Here is a 14,405-nt window from a genome sequence, read left to right as displayed (position 1 = left end):
ACACTTGAAGTTGTCCCAGCGACTGCTTACACTATCCTTTTTTTTTTTTTTCTGACTCTGTGGGGTTTTATTTTTTCTCTCTGTGTTGTTCTGATTGGTTGCTTTTTGCTTCCTTATGTTCCAAATTATTGATTTGATTCTTGGCTTCATCCACTCTACTGTTGTTTTTTTCTGTAAATTGTTCTCTATTCCAATTAGTGTATCCTTTGGTTCTGACTGGATCTTTTTTATACTGTTGAGGCCCTCACTAGTTCCTTGAGCATCCTTATAAACAGTGTTTTGAACTCTGCATCTGATATATTGCTTACCTTTGAAGAACTTTGTTTAGTTCTTCTTCTGGAGTTTTGATCTGTTCTTTCATCTGGGTCATGTTTCTTTGTCTTCTTGTTTTGGCAGCCTCCCTGTGTTTGTTTCTATGTATTGGGTACAGCTTCTATGACTCCATATCTTGGTAGCATGGCCTAATGTAGTAGTTGTCCTGTAGGGTCCATTGGCACAGCCTCCCCTATCACCCAAACTGGGTACCCAAGGTATACCCTTTGTGTGGACTGAGTATACCCTCTTCTTGTAGTAAACCCCTGGTTGCTGTTGGAAAGTCAATGGGAGGGATTTACCCAGACCAGTCAGCAAGTACTGGCTGTGACCACTGACCACCAACCTCCGTCCTCTGCCTATCAGTTGTGCAGGAGCAGGGTGGTGGTGCTCCAATGTGGTCTGTAGCTGTCCACTGAAGATGCAGACTTTGGGGTTTCCCAGGTGGTACAGGCCAAAGTCTTCCCCCACCTGTGTTCTGTCTGGGCCACCCTACCTGAGCTATAAAACAATCTAAGATTGTTGCTAGTTGTGCTGGGATTGGACATTCCCGGGCAAAACCAAGCTGTGATTCTAGACTGGCTACTGTTAGTACAGGGCCTGGGGCCACTTAGTCAGAGGTATGGGGGTTCTGGTTCCACTGAGGATAGATGTTGCTTGCTTGAGAGGACTTAAGAAGCTATGAAACATGAGCCAAGACCAGGCGTTCATATAGAAAAGTCACTGTTAACAGCTTGGGTGGCCTATAAGTTGGGTGAGATGGAATGTCAGAGGATTAATATCCAGAGTGGGGCAAGCAGGTTTGGCCAAGCTGATGGAGTCTCAGGTATGGCACCTGCCTGCCACTCTGTGTGGGGAAGGTTCAGGAAAGGGACAATGGCCTCTGCCTACCTTTCTGTCTGAGAGAAAGCTGTCCCTCAGTTCTCACCTTGATGCCAGACACTTCAGTTTCTCCCTGTATGTCACTGGTGCTTTTCAAGCTGCTACTCTGGTTCTGGATCTCAAAGGGAGTGAGTCTGAGTAAGTCTGTGTGTGGGTCCTTTAAGAGGAACATTTTGTGACTCTAGAAGTTTCTTCCACTGACTCATTCTCCTCTGGCTTTTGCAGCCAGAAGATATGGGGACTTACCTTCCTGGGACTGGAACCCTGGGCTGAGGGGGTTTGGTATGGGGCTGAGACTCCTCACTCCCAAGATATGCTTCCTGACTTTTATCCAGCATGCATGGATGAGGGACCAGCCTTTTCTGAGCCTCCACCCCAACTACCAGTCTGTATGGATGTGGTTTCTTTAATCCCATAGTTGTGATACTTCCATTCCACTGGATCTCTGATGGTTCTGGGTGATGGTTGTTCTATATTTTAGTTGTAATTTTGATGTGGTTGTGAAAGGAGCCAAGCTATGTTTACCTATGCTGCCATCTTAACTGGAAATCTCAAGGCATCCTCGGGCATTGTTGCTCTAAATATATCCACATGATAGATTATCACAGTGGCCGGCAATGAGTAAACATATGACATGACTCAATATTACATATTAATAACTGCACAAGACAAGGTTTGTCTTTGGGGAAACTTACTGTTTAATGTGGGGCATTCTACATAAATACATCACTGAGGAAGTGTCAAAACAGATAAAGTCAAAGGAACACAGAGAATAAAGAAATTAAATTCTATAAACAATTATAAATCACAAAGCAAATGGTTTTTCTCATCAGTGATGTGTACTCAAGATGTGAGAAGACTTTTAGACTATTCCTTTTTTGTTCATTAATAGACCATTATTTGAATCTCTATTTTATTTATAACTGAAAAATGTACATCAAATTTTTCTTCATTTCTTCCCAAATTTATTTTTGATCAATCTTATTAATACTATCACATTCTAAGACAACATAAATTTGCTTTTAAAAGGTGTATTTATGGTTCTGCAAAATAAATGTTGATATGTTGCAAAAAAATTTCATGTGTTGAACTACAGACACTTTTTGTAAAGATGAAAATATTATCTTCTTTTTACCCTTGTATGAAAGTCCATCAATATCAGTAAGCTAATGTTATCTAATAATTGCACTTAAAAGTAAAAGTAGAACTGACAATTTTACTAATAAAGCTATTACTTCTAAATATTTCACTTAACATGTCAACTACTCAGAAACCAAAAGACTATCAATAAGCCACATTTGCTTAACTCAAAGCCTCAGATTGTGTTACAAAAACACTGTGATAGCTATAAATTAATAAAAAATTCCCACTATAACTTACAGCATGTTAGAATGCTTTTTTCATGTTATGCTGATAAATACTATCTTATTTTTAATGACCATCTTCAAAATCTATAAAAGTCGCCATGTCAATTATTTAGAAACATTTCAGTAATCCTTTGATTGAACAAAGTCCTTATGGATTTCTTTGAAATCTTGAAATTCTGTCATTTTTAATACACTAAGCAAAGCACTCAGAAGATGGAGTCATGAGCAGTTAAATCACTTGGATTTGGACTTGCCACAGAGAGGTACTTTCATGTAGCTTTATATGTTAATCAAGGATGATCTCTTTAATTTAATGTACAACTTGAGAATCTATTATAATAAGTTCAATATGCTTGAAGACTTTGGACGGACATCCAGCATTAAAGCTATTATCTCATAATAAATTTTGAGAAAACACTTCATTGCCCTAATTTTGTTTTAATCCCTGGACTAAAAAAATAAGTGAAAAAAATAAAGATTCTAATCTTGATATTTTTATTGTACTTATGTTTGAAGAAAGGTTAAGTTTAAAAAGTTTACCATACCTGCACCTATCTCAAACTATATATGTATACACGCAGTCCAGCAGAAATAATGCCTGCGTGAGTGTGGTTGGGAGGGTAGTAATATGGGTGTGATATTTATAGTTTTAATTGAATATTTCACCTAAAATGTCATATGTTGTGCTTGAGTGTTATATTGTTGTTACATAATTACATGCTTATGATTTTGTAATAAAAGAGTTTGTAGTAAAAGGGGGTGTTATTTGTGCTGGTCCATTTATATATTAGAAATGTAGAAATGAGATGATCTTTTTGTAACCAAAAATATTACATAGGAACTTAACTCTTCTTTGTATCAATTAATTGATAAGTTCTTGGAAACTGACTTTAAGCAATACAACACACAACAAAATCAATTTTACTATAGGCTAATGTGAGCTATATTCGCATTTAAGAAAGATGAATAAAAACAAGAAAGATAACTCTTTTCAACCTCTAATTCCTGTTCAGGGCCCCAGGTGGGAACAGCCTGTCCAGGTAGTTCAGGTTGCAAGGTTGGACCCACCCTCACAGGACCCTCTTCATCACAGGACACACTCACACACACCCACACTCACTGAGACAGGGACAATGTGGACATGCCAGTTCACCTCAGGTGCACATCACTGGGGTGTGGGAGGAAAATGAAGTCCCAAAGAAAATCCACACAGACATGGGAGAACACACACATGCCACATACACACAGTGGCCCTGGCCAGAGGTGATTTTTTTCTCATCAATGTTGTAACAAAAGGACATTGAACAACATGATGTTATTTGAGGACATGCTGTACACACATATATACACATACACATATGAGGGGAAACACCCACCCAAAACGAAATTATCTTTTGGAGTATGGGCCTTTTGTAGTACAGGCCTCCCACACAAGGTGAGTGTTCTAGGAACACAGATGTATCAGTGTGCTACCTCGTGGTGTTGTGAGAGACTGAGTCTGGCTTCAGCGAATTTTTTGAAGACTCTTTCAATGCATTTGCACATTTCATCATGGGCAATTTGTGAGCACATCTGCCCACACCACTGAGTTTTTTACCAAAAACGGGATGGCCCTTGTGTCCCACCTGCCCTATTCACCTGATCTTGTCCTGAGCAACTTTTTTTGTTTCCCCCAATGAAAAAAGTCCTCAAAGGGAAACACTTTGCCAGTGTGGAAGAGGTGAAACAGACACACACACACACAACAAATGGCAGAGGCACTAGAAGGCATCAAAATCAACAAGTTTAAAAACTGCTTGAGGAGTGGAAATAACGTCTCGATAGGTGTATTGCATCGAAGAGTACTTTGAAGGTGACTGAAGTTTAAACAAGTACGAATAAATACACACTTTTTATAATTAAATTCTGTTTTAGGAGTTCCCCGTCATATGTATATATTCATATATGAATATGTGTATATGTATATTTAATCTCCTAAACTGCGGTCTAGAGCCATGTGGTAGGCCTGTCTTATCTTAATGTTCTTCCTTCCTTCCTAAGCTTCTGCCTTCCTTTGCTGACAGCCTCTGCTCATTACCTGCTTGGAGTCAAGGACAAATTAGGTCAAGGCATTATGTTGGTACAAAGAGTCCATTTGCAGATTGCCATGGTGGACTTGGCTTTGTCCCGTGCATCACAACAATGTCCACGACTCTGGCTCTCTCAAAGCTATATCACTGATTGTTTGGAAAACATCATCAGTTAGGATTAGATTTACCTCTGGTTAAAAGTAAGTCTCCACATAACAGTGGCTCAAACAAGACCGGACATTATGTATGTGTGCATGTATTTGTTTATTTGTTTGTTTCTACATTAAAGAAAACTAGAGGCAGCCCATTCTGTCCACTCTGGGAGGCAACAGTGGTTTGTCACCTCACCAAAGGAGGCTGTGGCTCTTTCTCCTAGACCAAGATAACTGTTAGAGGTCTGATTTTTACCACCATGTCACAAGGAGCAGGATGGAAAAAGCAGGGAGAAACAGTTAGTCTATTTAAAGGAGGTTTCCAAAAGTGAAATTAAAAGCTTGTCCAAGGCAAGAACTTGGTCTAAGCGGTCCCAGCTACAAGGCAGACTAGAAAATGCAGTTTTATATTAGTAGGCCAAGTTCCCGTCTTCAAGTACAGGGTACCACTAATATGAAAGATGGAGAAGAGTGTTTGTTAGGGAAGCATCCAGCAATCCCTGCCATGCCCTCACACCAGGCTATGTTCTTTGTTGGCACCATTGACAATTATTTCTCTGTATTGATTATTTTTGTTTATTGTTGCTTAACTCTCAAATTACTGAAATCAAAAACATGCTATGTCAACTTGATGGTACAAGGGACAAGGCTGCCTGAAAGTTACCCTGAGGATTCATTCTGGAGTTCCAAAGATAGCTTGAATTAGGGAGTCTCTTTCCATCAAGAGGAAGTTATCTTTCATACCCTAATCACCCACAGGAAGACATAACCTTACAAAGGGCTTTATAGTCAAAACTGATTTTAAGCATCTGATACACAAAGCCAAATTTCTTGACTCCCAGGAGCCTGCCACCTTCTGAAAAAAGCCTTGTTTAGGCTTATGCAGTAAGAAAACAGAGGGCTGACACCTATTCGCTGGACTTCAAACCCTCAAAGTATGTCTAGTACAGCATCTATCCAGATACATTTACAAGCCCAAGGACAGTAGTAGAAGAGAAGGCAGAGGCCCTCTAGTCTTCCCAACATCCCCAGGGGCCGGCTGCTGCTGGGGCCTCTCTCTTGCCCATGAAGTACAGATGTGCCTTTCAATGGAGAGGGCCTGCTTTCCCTGATGGTGGGGTGAGTAGGAGATCAATCTTGTCAGTTGCAGAGGAAGGAATTTTCAGTTAATTTGAGAGCCAGGAAGTCTGAATTTTGAAGCCAGCTATTAACAACAGTTGTCTGGGAAAATACCTGGGTACCTTGAGCCACCAGGGGAAGTCAGGTTTGGTACAGCCACCCCCACTGAAGAAAGTAGAGGGGCATCTCCGAGTCCCAGCTGGCTCATTGTCCAGGAAACACAGCATCAGACCCTAAGGCCATTTTGTTCTACTGTGGTTTTCAGTCTCCAGCCTGTCATGCAGGCAGGCTGTGAAGCAGACACTCAGTGAGTCGGCTAAAGAATTCATGAATCAGTAGAGAATATCTGATGCTACTTCTGAAAGCAACTTTGAGATAGATTGTTCTTGGGAAGAGGGGATTACAGGAACTACTATAAAGGACACATGGACAAAATCAAGGGGGAGGGTGGAAGTGGGGGGGGAGGTGGGTTCGGCTGGGGTGGGGTGGAGGGATGGGGAGAAAAGGCATACAACTGTAATTGAATAACAATAAAATTTTTTGTTTAAAAAAAGAAAGCAACTTTGAGATATATATTAAAACTTGAATTATTTGCTTTTTTCTTTAAATAAAAAGAAAGTCACCCTTATGTTGCTAACCTATCATTGTGTGTTTTCTCGTGAAAGATCAAATTTTTATGACTACCAAGGGGAATACTGGGTGGGCTTTACTGGAATAATGCTAAGAGCCTTCGTCTTTAGGAATTATTCATCAGATGGAAGCAAGAATCAAGATTCTGTGGTGTTTTTTTAATTGATTTTGTTCCTTGCAATCTAATTCCAGTCACCTAATTGGAATTGTTTCCATTAATCATCAATTTTTAAATAATTCATTATAAAACACAGGCCATTTTAACTGGTTTGAAGCTCGCGGAAGAGCAGGAAGGCCAGGCAGTGACAGTGCCACGTTTCCTGTTCTGACAGAGAAATCGGGCCAGGTAGACAAAGCAATGCCTTTGGCTCCAGAAGATAAAGAAGTTTGACCTCCCTCAGCCATATACGGTCACTGGAAGCCACTGAGGAAGTGATTGTAGCAGTGATAAATATGAACTGAAGCAAAATTCTCCAGATAAAGCAGGGTACATAGAAATATTTTATATTCTATTGTTCTAGCGTCTTAGGTAATTGTTAGACAAGTTATACAGAATATTGCTTTTTTGGATAATAATATTTGGAAATAACTCAGTGCTAACGTAAACTTGGCACTCTAATAAACAAATGACTATGTTGAGAGTTAGATAATGTACATTAAAAATTATATCTGCACTATTTTACTATATACATACCTGCCCTCAACATGAACCAGGAAGTTATCATTTAAAGACTCTAATAAAATGATGAATTCTTTTGGCATGTTATCTCTCAGTAACTTTTTTACACAGTGAAATTATTAGCTACACTTTTAATTCAAGGGTAACTTTTTGTTTGGATCAAACTTTTTATGATGACAGAAGTATAACTTAATCCATTTTGTTGACAGCCTTATAAGTTCTTTAAGGAAACAAAAAACAAGAAAAAGAGAAGATGAGATTTTGCCATTCTATTGAAAAGGATAGTAAGAAATGGAATACAATTAGTGTATTTACAGGACAAGTTCTAAGACCATACTGATATGGGCCCTCTCAAATGCTGTGGTAATGGGGCACGGAACACTGTAAATGAGACGTCAATCAAAAACTATATAGACAACTTTAACAATCATAGTGCTGAAAGTACAACAATACATATGATTAATTTCAGCCTTCCAAAACAAAAAGAAGAAAGTCAACAGAGAATTAAGATTTTGAAGTAATATATATTATTTATTATAAAGTTTTCAAAAGTACTTTTATACAAGTGTAAATAAAAATATTAAATTTTCACAAATATAGTAGCAATAAGGGACATCTTTAGAAGATACATTGTAATAATGAAATACTGAAATTATTTTTAAAAATGAAGAAAAAAATTTTTTTAATTCTGGCCAATAGTATACAATAATCTAGTAGAAATCAAATAAAAACTACTTATGAAAGGTTTAATCTATAGCCCAATATTTTAAGAGTAAGCACCTAAATTACTATAAATATTAACTACTTATGTTGGAATATTATTTTTATCTTATAATTTAATCAAACAAAATTTTAAAAAATCTTTGATAGTATCTCAACCTCAGGATTAAATGCCAACTATGCTGATAATAATTTAACTGCAATTTCTATCTTTCACAGGTAAACAATTTCATGTATACCCAACATTGTTACAATTATAATTTAGATTTCTTTTTTTCTAAACATAAGTATTTTATTAGAAAATATACTTAAAAAGTAAGTATAGTTTAGTAGATACATGAATATCAGCTAATACAAAACTACCACCACAACAAACAACTCTTCACTCTTCCTGTGTTCTCAGATAAGCAATCTCGTCTGTCACAAAAATAAAATAATGTGAGAGTTGTTCTGTACCATTACTCCTTACACTTCAAATATTTTGTTTATATTTTACAGATAAGATTCACTCACAAAACACATCATTTAAAGTACCTTTTTTCTCTCTAGAATTCCACTCATAGAAAAAAATGTTCCTGGAATTATTATCAAAATTGATCATTATTCCAGATTCCAATCACTTTCTTGTAAGTTATCAAATAAAACAAATGTGTTTTACCTATTTTATATGACAAAAATACCTATTTTTATTAACAGATTTTAAAAAATAACATTATACTATGTCATTACAAATAGTATTATTTAATTAATAGTATGATTAAAATTTGCAAAATCAATGTTTAAGAACTTTGGATGACAAACTAATACAACTGGCTTTTTAAATACTTCTAATGACATATGAAAACTTAATGCTCTATGTTAGCCTTTGGTTTAAAATGTTAATTTATAAGTTATGTGACAATGATGCCTTTATGTCACCATGACTTTTAGAAGAAAACATGGTTCCCTTTCAAGCTGTTTAATTATTTCCATGTTGGCAAAATTATATCAGCAATTGCTTGGAAACAGCACTGTTCATACCATTTATGGTTATAGATGAAGACATGGGGAAAACTCATGGCCTGATGTCCACCTTTCATAATTTGTTTAAATGAGATAAACTATAAATGATTATAAGCTAATGTGTTTTATTTAGACTTCTAAATAGTTTTCTATTTTTAAGCCAATTACTTCTCACTGAAGGATATTAATAAAAGATTACAATGAAAAAATTAAATCCTGCCTGAGAGTTAATCTTGCCTGAGATTAAAGATTTGTGGCAAAATAGAAAATAAAGAGTTAGAATAAAAGGATAGCCCTGGCTGGTGTGGCTCAGTGGATGGAGTCCCAGCCTGCGAACCAAAGGGTCACTGGTTCAATTCCCTGTCAGGGCACATGCCTGGGTTGTGGGCCAGGCCCCCGGTGGAGGGGTACATGAGAGGCAATCACACATTGATGTTTCTCTCCCTCCCTTCTCTCTCCCTTCCCTTGTCTCTAAAAAATAAGTAAATAAAATCTTTAAGAAGAAGAATAAGAGGATAATTCTCTAAGTGAGAGGAAGTTAATAATAATGCGTCCTGGAGAGCTGAACCAGAGACTTCTATTTTCAATAAGCATGCTAATGATAGTGATGATTATAAGGAATAAGCAACTAAACTATGCTGACAGCACATACTTATAATATTTAATTTTGTAAAAAAGAAATCGAGCAATTGTGGGAATTGTAAGAAGGTAAAATAAAGTAGGGATTACAGAACACAAAGGTAGGTGAAATGTAAACTACAATAGATAACATAGCTGAAGAAACAATTTAAATCACTTGTACATCCTGATGGGTTCTATAACCTCTCAGGATACTATTTTGGACAACTCAAGGAAGAGTAATTAACTATGAATAAATCAATACCCCAACATGTTAAAAGCATAGCAAAAAAGTTTAACAATACTAAATAAAAGGTGATTTTAGCATGGTTTATATTTTTAAAGTGCTGCCCTTTAAAAAGATGAGGTCAGCTTAATATTTTTGTAACATGGAAATTGTCCAGACAAAAGGAAGTATATTAATAAAATAATTTAGAAGTCAGTTACAATGCAAACATTAGCATAATGCACATGCTTTTTTTTTTTTAAATCAATGCCTGGCTCAAAAATATCAGTTCCTATGTGGACGATAATTTATAAATCTTTATGAACAGAAACCATAGGAGAGAAAAAAGTCATACAAAAGAGGAATATTTGCAAGTGTTAAACAGAATACTGGAAAGATTTAGTGAGTTTTCTTAAGGTCACAAAACAATTGAATGACCAGACTGGGAAGGAACTCAGATCTCCTCCCTTCCAGTCAACTTTGAAAATTACCAGATGCTTTTTGTACCCCCTTACACTAAAAAATGAGTAGCATAAAAGCTAGTCAAGTGTTTCTTTTCATAGTTCTGGAAACTCAATTTTAAATGATTTTTAAATACAAGGTTTTATTTTTCTAATTAGAGTATGAAGTTGTTAAAAGTGCTTAAGTGGAAATGCTAAGCAAAATAAGCCAGGCAGAAAGACAAATACCATATGATCTTACTTATATGTGGAATCTAATTTAAAAAAATAAACTGAGGAACAAAATAGGACCAGAGGCTTAGATACAAGGTACAGACTGACAGATCTCAGAGGGGAAGGGCGGTGGGGAGGGCCTGGATGAGATCAGCCAATGAACATATATGCATATATGCATAGGCCATGGACACAGACAATGATGTGGTGAAGGCCAGGGGCAGATGGGTGCTGAGGGGCTAGGGGCAAGGGGAGGAAAATAATTGGTGGACATCTGTGATAGTGTCAACAATAAAAAAAAAAACTTGAATAGGCTCAATATAGATTAGAGAGACACAAATTTCCAGATAGCTGGTTTGAAAATTGTAGCATAGTTATACTGATTATTTAAAATCATAAGCTGAACACTGAGAATACAAAGAACAAAAAACAAAATTCTCCACTGTTTGGGAACCATGAATGACTTTACAAATAATTAAGTGTTCACCTGGCTTTTTAAAAAATTAAGTGTAAAAGACTGATATTTTCTATATCCTATTAATATAAAATGTATCTTGAAACTTAAGAGACCTCTGAGGCACACAATTTCCTGTTAATCTCCAAAAATAAAAATGTCAAATTTTGATAAATTTGTATTACATACCTATCATTCTGGAGTCATTTCCTTTATGACAGTGAGGTGTCATAAAGGAAAAATAAAAGCTATGTTTTTTGGTTTTTGTTTTTTACCTTCAAGTTCTAAGAGACCAGTTAAGAACCATTCACAAACAATTCCCTTGTGGAACCTCGGTGTTTACCCATTGGTGGCAATTCCCTTACATCGGGGAGCGGGGAGGGGGGTGGCTGATCTCCTACTTCAGTAAAGCTTTCTTTGATTTCAACATTGAGTATATTGCAATCAGATTACTCTTTCCAACCTTACATATAACTCAACTTCCCTTTTTTACCTTTTTACAGCTCTTTTGGCAAATGTATATTGTTAATGGTACTAGGTTTGACTAAAATTGACCTGTGGTGGAAAAATTGTAATATTATTAGTGGTACTATGGGAAGAGCGATAATATGAAGGAATGAGTAACTACCTAAAGTAAAAAATTGGTGACAAAGTTTCCATAAGTTGAGAAAAGTCAAATGACTTGTGAGTAATAACAGTATTTAGAGGTATGGTCACAGAGCTGGCCAAACACATAGAATCCGATCCTAGAATTAGCACCCAGGTGAGGCCTTAGACACTCTCACAGAGGTCCTGAAGGGGGTCCAGAAACAGCCTGTGTTCCCGGGCCAGTCTCTGTGAAGACCATCTTAGTACCAGTTGCACGCTAAGTTTTTATACTTAGATGTGTTGAATATGAGAGAGATGGAATACCCCACAGATCTGACATGTATATTAATAAACTTAGCAGTCCACTGTGATGTAGCAGGCAGGCAGGCACTGTTATTTTCAAGTTACAGCAGGTGAAATGGTCCCCAAAGAGGTTAAAGAATTATCCAAAATTAAAACTAGAGCTAAACCCAGGTCTTCACAGTGAATACTTTCCATAACAAACTACAACCTGACCAGGAACCTTTCAAGGAAATCCTGTCTAATTTGGCATCTGATAGACAGACCCAAGATAGAACTAATCACGGATTTGATAAGATCTCACCTTGCAGGATGAGTGTTCATAATAGTGCATTAAAACTACAATTGGGCGGGCAGCTTAAAATGACTTCATTTCCATGTGTTATGCTTAGTTTAAAATTCAAAAGTCAGACATGTCTCAATGCTACACAAGTGAATATTATTAATAAAGTTTGAACTTGCCGTTATATAGTCTTTGAGAATACTTTTTAAAAATATGATTTTTTCACTTATAATTGAAATATTTATATAAATTGAAAATTTTAAATGTTTCTTTTATATTTCTTTTAAAACAAGGATCCAGAATTATACAGCTATTATCTTAATACCTACTCCCACAAAAGTAATCTTCTTTAAGTAATGTGTTTTTAATTAATTTTAATTTTTACAAAGAACAATCTTAAAACTATAAGGATCACTAAACACTCAGGCTTGCCAATGTGCTATCTGGTATTTTCTTGATAAAAATATCTGGATAAACATTTGCTTTTTAATTACACACATCCAAAAGAGAAGTTTGAAAATATTTTTTCAAAAAATTGAATTTTAACTCTGCTAATTGTTAAGCAATTATAGAGAATAATAGTTTTTAATCTGCTACTTCTGTTATCTTTAGGGTAAAAATAAAAAGAATTTATGATGTGTAAACTATTTTAAAGTAAAGATTTTAACTATACATACTGCATTTCAGTTTATAAGAGTCTCAGAAAATAATATATTCTATATTTGTGCTTTTTGAATAATGAGTGTATTCATTGACTTGGGAAAAACTAGCTTCATATAAATGGAATCAAGACATTAGAACACCTTGAACTTTATATTTTAAAACTGGGTTCATTACATGTACATTTTTTTTTTTTCACTTCAAAGCTACTCCTGGTCTATCTTTTGTATTTTCATGAATGGCTCCAACTATCTTCTGCTCACACAACTAGAAAACCCCTACTCTCTTTGTCTCAAACAGATCCCTCAACCTTAGCAAGGCAACCTGACATCAATTTATCTAATTAGTCTTTATCCAGTCCTTTCTATAATCTGTCACCATCTCCCCATCCAAATATTCCTACCCTTGTTCGGGCATTTTTAGTCTATTTCCTAGACTATTCTGGCTTCCTTGCCTTTGATGTCTCCTTAACATCCCTCATTCAGATTCCTGCCAGAGTTTTTTCACTGAATCACTGCCCAAGTATTGTTTATATAGAAAATTACTAAAGGAAACCAATTATTGACAGAATAATATCCATGTCTGTGTGTGTGTATGTGTGTGTGGCATTTAGGGCCTTTAAATCACCTTTCAGACCCTCTGAATAGCAATAACTAGAGACTTCTCATTTTTGCAACACCCTCCTGAGGGTGAGCTGTAGAAGGAACATACATAGCAGGTGACCGAGCACCGACGCAGGGACAAACAGCCTGGGTTTGAATTAAAGCCACTCTTTTAGGCTCTGTGTGACTCTGAGCAAGTCACAGCACACCTCCGTTCCTCACTTCCCTTATCTATTGTGGTGCCACTTCTGGAGCTTGTTGCAGGAATTAAATAAAACTAGAATGGGTCTAGAAAAACACAATAAAGACCTGAGAAAATGTGTCTATACATAAGTATTTATCTCATTATAAGGTCTGTTATTGTGACCAATTTTAATTGCTGCCTTACTAGTTTATAACCTTTTTGGAGCCCAAAGGCCATGTTTTGTTCATCTTTGTGAAGGTACTCACTATACAAAATAGATTTTCAGTAGATGTTTGTTAAATTAAACAAAATACATATGAAATATGACAAATGGATGCCAAATAATTTAAAGGAAAAATGATTTATTTTGATGACATAAATATCAGTCACTTCTTTAAATAAATGTTATTGAGGTTTAATCTACTTACTATAAATGCACCAATTTTAAGAGTAGAGTTCAGTGAGTTCAGATAAATTCACACATACATGCAACCTCCATTCCAATCAAGATGTTGAATATTTCAGTCCTGATTGGTGTGGCTCAGTGGGATGGACGTCGTACCACAGAGCATAGGGTCCCCAGTTCAATTCCAGGTCAGGCCATATGCCTGGGGTTGCAAGCCAGGTCTCTGGCTGGGGGTTTTCAAGAAGCAACCAGTTGATGTTTCCTTCTCTCTCTCCCTCTCTTCCCCTCTCTCTAAAAATAAATAAATAAAATCTTTTTAAAAATGTAGAATATATCCACTGACCTCAAATTTTCCTTCATGCCTCTTTTAGTCAATCCCGACTCCCCACCCCACACGGGGGCAACCACTGATCTGCTTTCTGTCTTTATAAATTAGTCTTATCTGCCAGTTATTTTGAATTTTTAAGCTGGAATCAAT

Source organism: Desmodus rotundus, chromosome 3, assembly GCF_022682495.2.
Source record: "Desmodus rotundus isolate HL8 chromosome 3, HLdesRot8A.1, whole genome shotgun sequence".
NCBI lineage: Eukaryota > Metazoa > Chordata > Mammalia > Chiroptera > Phyllostomidae > Desmodus > Desmodus rotundus.
The sequence above is the reverse complement of the archived record's forward strand: the minus strand, read 5'-3'. Positions refer to the sequence as shown.